Source organism: Phodopus roborovskii, unplaced genomic scaffold, assembly GCF_943737965.1.
Source record: "Phodopus roborovskii unplaced genomic scaffold, PHOROB, whole genome shotgun sequence".
Lineage (NCBI taxonomy): Eukaryota > Metazoa > Chordata > Mammalia > Rodentia > Cricetidae > Phodopus > Phodopus roborovskii.
The window spans coordinates 89,569-95,569 of record NW_026126086.1 but is presented as its reverse complement, the minus strand read 5'-3'; the positions used below and the strand labels follow the sequence as shown (position 1 = coordinate 95,569).

Genomic DNA, 6,001 nt, shown 5'->3' with positions numbered 1-6,001 from the left:
TGGTTATCCAATTTCAATCATCCAAATTCAAATGGTCAGCCCTGAACGCATGCATACCAGTAACATTATATAGATTCAGCAGGTTGTATTTACTTATGCATTTATGAATATGTATGTACATATGAAAGACAGCCAGGAGGTGGATATGGGAGGGCTTGCAGAGAGGAAAGGGGAAGGGAAAATAGTGTAATTGTAACCTTGAAAAAAAAAAGAAATGATTTTTTAAAACAGAGACATTCTATAGGGAGCCAGAATAGCCTCAAATTCCCAATCTTCCTGCTTTAGCCTTCTGTGCACTGGGATCACAGGTGTTTGCCAACACATTCAGATTTGATCATTATGCTGCCCGGAAGTCAGAGCATTTTATACATTACCACTTAGGTCTATGACTTCCCCTGCCAAACTGAAATTGCCAACTTATCATTTTCAACTTTTTCTTATCTATTTCCATAGTATCGTCAAATAATAGTCAGCAGGGTTGGGGATATTTCTGGCTTGTTCATGCAGGGCTCTTTGTTCTATCCCAAGTGCTCCAGAATTAAAACAAAGCCTGAGTTTTCCCTACCTAGATCTCCTCCCAAACTCCCATCATTTCCTTTGCCACAAGAAGAAAGGTTATGCTACTAGTAGGCTTCGTACACATCACTCCAATATATTGCAAGGTTACATACAAGCTATGGATTATATCAAGATACTTCTCTTCTCCCTAACGTAGCTCCTGATGGTCTGGCTGGCATACAAGAAATTGTTCAGGATTGGGGATATGGCTCAGTTGTTAGGAGGACCGTGGTTCAATTCCCAGTAACCACATGGCAGCTTACAACTGTCTGGAATTCTAGTTCCAGGGGCTCCAACACCTTCATATGGCCATACATACAAGCAATTATACCAATGCACATGAAATAAAGATAAATAATTGTTTTAAAAAGTTGTTCATGCAGAAGGCAAGTCATGTTGAACACCATCATTCAACACTGATGACCCTGAAAGTTCTGGGCCTGATAATTTCTCAAGTGCAGGAGGTCACCTACCACTATCTCCCTGTAACATGATTAATATCAATCCAGAGACAGATATCAAGGTTCCAGCTGAAGATCAGAGAACCAAAGCAGATGGCTACTAGCTCTTACATCTACCTCAGGCTAAAAGGACTGTCCTATCCTCAGTGTAGATGGAGAATAAATCTCTGATAGTGACTACTGAATGTCCCGCTCCTATCTTATATTCCTCTCTAGAGATGGAAAGAAAGGTGTGGGATCCCGAGTGCTGAAATGTCCTTTGTGTGAGCTCCATTTCTCTTTTAGACTGATTCACTCTAACGTAACCCTGAGTGGCCTTGAACTCACAGAGATCCATCTGCCTTTGTCTCCTGAGTTCTGGGATTAAAGGTGTATGCCACCACTACCTGGCTCTATGACTGTGGCTAGCTTTGCATTTTGATCTCTAGTGACTTTATTAAATCATAAACAATAGATCGCCACATCTCTCCCACAAAAAAATAACTGTTTAAAAATGAGGATACCAAGAGATTGCCACAAGTGTGGACTAGACAAGACCATAGTGATTATTTAGCTCATGGACAGCATCAAGGTGCCTGATTGTTCACCTCTCTGTTAGAGGTTGGAGAGAATGAAAGGAATATAGAAAATCATGCAAGGCCTAACCAGATGCAAGTTCACTGACAGAACGCTTGTCACTATGTGCCATAACACCAACTCTTACCATCTGAGGAACCTCTGGTAGAAGCAGTCAGGAAGGGAGTGGCAAGGCTGGCTTGAAGAAGCCCCCAATCCACCTTTTTTTTTTCCCAAGACACGATTTCTCTGTCCTTGCCTGTCCTGGAACTCACTCTGTAGAGCAGGCTGGCCTCAAACGCACAGAGCTCTGCCTGCCTCTGCCTCCCAAGTGCTGGGATTAAAGGTGCATGTCAATATTGCCCAGCCAGCCCACTGTCCTTTATCTCCCTCAAATAAACATGAGCAGAGTGACAGCTGGATGGTGGCCATAAATGTATGGTGAGGAATGAAGCGAGAGGAGAAGAGGACTGGAACGTGTACACAGGCCCATATAGGTGCATACACTCCCATCATCGTGGAAGAGAAGGGGACAGGATACATAGCAGGGTGGATAGAACCCCATAGCCTCTCCCAGAAGAGACTGTCCTTCGCCTTTGCATTTCATTGGTCTTCTCCTTCTCCATGGTAGGAACATAGTACATTGAGACCCACACTCTTTTGCATTTTGTTATCTTACCCTCAATGTCTTGCACTCTTCCTTTCCCAAACTGTGTCCTCTGGCTTCTGGTCCTCCATGGTCTCTCACCTAGTTTCTTATGTCACTTGTTCCCTCCTTTAACCTTCCCTTGCCTGGTGCTAACACCTTGGACCCTGTCTCTGTCCTCCTCTGTGGGTAGTTTCCATATTAGCTACGACAAATTAGATCACTAAACATTTTGTATTTTTATCAAAGTCGCCAAGTAATATTGCTTTTTAAATTATTATTCTAATGCCCGTTCCAGTGTTACACACCTAGTCTCAGATACTCCTAAGTCTAAGGCAAAGAAATTACCTAATCTAGAAGTTTAGGATAACACATTGGGATGTTTACAAAAATGAAAAGGGAAGGAAGGAAGGGAGAAAAAAGAAAATAAGAGTATGAAAGAAGAGAACATGGGGACACGGGGTTGGAGAGAATGAAAGGAAGATAGTGTGGTGATGTATCTTGCTTGTACAAGATAGAGCTGGAGGGGGGATGGAGGTAGGGAAGGAGGGAGGCAGAGAGGGAGGGAGGGAGGGAGGGAAGAAAGGAGGGAAAGAAAAAGAAACAAATGGAGAAGAAAGGATCACTAATCTCAACACACCCCTCAATGACTTATATATCCCAATCGCTAATTCCTTTCTACCACTGAAAGTCTGAACTGTGATGCTATCCATGTCAGTGAATACTCAGGCACCATCTACCACCAGTAATGAGACAAAAAAATGTAGGGCAAGCAGTGAAAGGTCCAGCCCCAAACTGCCATCACAGTACCACTTCCTCAGACCACTCCTACCGAATCTCTGCAAGAACTCAGCTCTGAGATAAAGACCGTTTTCAGGATGTGTGTTAAGGGCTACATTTGGAATGGACACTTGCAGAAAAGCAGTGGGAGAAAGAAGACTAAATAGGGGGAGAAACTAAGCTATAAGTCAGTCACAATAATAGCTTCAGCTAACCACAGTGAGAAACTCTAAATGACTGTCTTGGATTACATTAAGTGGGCTGGGCTTTTATGGTCCTGCATTGATTAGTCATTGATTCCCTGGGAATGAGGCCTGGCATTGACTGGGACAATTTTCTTTCCTAACGTAGCATTTTTATTGACTATTTGGAAATTCCATGTCATGTACCACAATCACACTCATTTTCCAATCCTCCAAGGGACGTCCCCTCCTTGTGACACCCCTCACCTTAAAAGAAGAAGAAAATAAAAAATTCAAGTCCAATTTGTGTTGCCCATATACTCACTGGGGCATCGTTAAATTCCCAGTGGCCAGCCCCCTAAAGAAAATTGAGCTTTTCCTACCAGTATCCCTACCAGAAGCCATTAATTGTGGAGAACTACACTTCATCAGTTAAGGGCACTGACTGCTCTTCCAGGGGAACCAGGTTCGATTCCCAGCACCAACATGGCAGTTCACAACTATCTGTAACTTCAGGGTCTAATACCGTCACACAGACATACATACAAACAAAACACCAATAAAATAAAAATAAATGTAAAAAAGAGTCATCTTTGATAGCTTCCTGTCTAGGCTGTTATCTTATGGGAGTTAGGGATTGCCACAAAAACCTTCTGTGTCCATTTTTCTCCACTGTGAGTCTGCAGTCATCTATATCATTGCAAACGTAGCTTTCCTGCCATTTACAGACAGCAGAAGCACAGATCATGCAACATCACTTGGTTTCTAGAGACATCACGGACCTTGATCACCCACATGGTCTCCAGTGGCACTTTTCTTCAGCAAAGGCAACCCTACTGGGAGCTGGAGAGATGGCTCAGCAGTTAAGAACAGCACTGGCTGTTCTTCCAGAGAATATGGGTTCAATTCTCAGCAACCACATGACAGCTCGCAACCATCTGCAGCTCCAGTCCCACGGGATCCAGTGACCTCTTCTGGCCAAAGATGACAGTCCTACCCATTGTGCATAGATATACATGCAGGAAAAATACCAGTACACATATATAAAAAATAAAAAATGGCTGATAGCAATGGCCATCTTCTAGAAATGCTCCCATCAACTGGAAGAAAATCTCCTTATTCTTCCTTCTAATAGGTATGGAAAATTATACATTTATTTCAACAATAACCACATGCATATAACTGTGTTGATAAAAATACATTGGACACAGCAGGCACAACCAGTAATATACCATTTTATGAAAATAATGTTTTTTTTTGTCACCAGCTGTGATTCACCTTTATTTTTCAGGGGCTACCCTCCTGAATTAAATAGGTTTCCAACAGGGACTGCATTGTGCACATATGTGAGGATATGTATACAATTCTCTGAGATGTGCTGTATTTCAGTTGCATTTATTTACCTATTGCTATCTTAGTGGGTAGAGTAGAGGAATTTCTGTATTATCTACTTGGCTTTTCCTACTACAATCATTCTTGCTCTACTGGACAATATACCAGCATAATTTTCTGCCAACTTCTCAGTGCTCCAGACATAGTATTTTAGAAGTAGGAAAATGATGTTCAGGAAAAGGTCCATGGTGGCCTGCTCTAGGGCCAAAACTGCACTTATTACCTATCCCACACATTACCACTTATTATCTCACAGCAAACTTCCTGGCCCTCTAACTCATTCAATCTTTCTGCCCACTTTTTGATGTTCCCTGAGACTTATGTTTAGGAGTTACGTTGCAGATGCACTATTTGGGGTTGGTCTGTTATTCTCTGCATTTTTTAAGATTGATGTATTTTATCTGAATGCATGTGTTCGTGAGTCCAAGCACCATGTGTTTGCAATGCCCAAAGAGGCCAGAAGAGGGTATCCAATCCCCTCAAACTAGAGTTACAGGCAGTTGTCAGCTGCCCAACATGGGTGCCAACGATTGAACCCAGGTATTCTGGGAAAGTAACAAGTGTTCTTAAGGGGCTGAGGAGACAAAAGGGAAGTGGCCCGTGCCATGCTGTCCGAGAAGACCTTCAAGCAGCTCTGCGGCTTTGAACAAAGAGTGGAAGATATCCGGCTCATCTGGGAGCAGCACCCCACCAAGATCCCAGTGATAATAGAGCAATACAAGGGTGAGAAGCAACTGCCTGTCCTGAACAAAACCAAGTTCCTTGTACCGGGTCATGTGAACATGAGTGAGCTCATCAAGATAATTAGAAGGCGTTTACAGCTTAATGCCAATCAAGCTTTCTTCCTCCTGGTGAACGGGCACAGCATAGTGTGTCCACGGCCATCTCTGAAGTGTATGAGAGCAAGAAGGATGAAGATGGCTTTCTGTACATAGTGTATGCCTCCTAGGAGACATTCGGGATAGCACTGGCTGTGTAAGACCAGAACAATGCCTAATGTTTGTTAAGCCCTTATCAAGGAAAAAAGGGATGTTACCAGCAGATGCTGGTCAGCTTACCATTCACAGATCAGAACATAGGCGCCCACCTTGGGTGTTAGGAACTGTTTGTCAGCAAGGTCAGCAAGAAACTGAGCTCCATGCAAGCACATTCAGCTTGGAAATTCATCTAAACGAGGATTTCTTGTGTTCAAACTTTAGAAGTTTAAAAATAAAATACTTTCCATCCAAAAAAAAAAAAAAAAAAAAAAAAAAACAGAAAACAAGTGTTCTTAAGTGCTGAGCCATTTCTCAAGCTCTGTTCTCTGTATTTCGACAGACTGATTCACTAATGTTTCTACAGGGTCATTCTATACATGCCTAACTGGTCTGAAGCCCACTATGTAGATCAAGTTAGCCTTGAACTTGTGATTTTCCTGAATCAGTCTA

The 6,001-nt window shown here is 42.6% G+C and overlaps 1 pseudogene; it reads left to right on the top strand.

Annotated features, from left to right (window-relative positions):
* The first annotated feature begins 5,179 nt into the window (after positions 1 to 5,179).
* Positions 5,180 to 5,695, top strand: LOC127218412 (microtubule-associated proteins 1A/1B light chain 3B-like; annotated as a pseudogene).
* Positions 5,696 to 6,001: the final 306 nt, after the last annotated feature.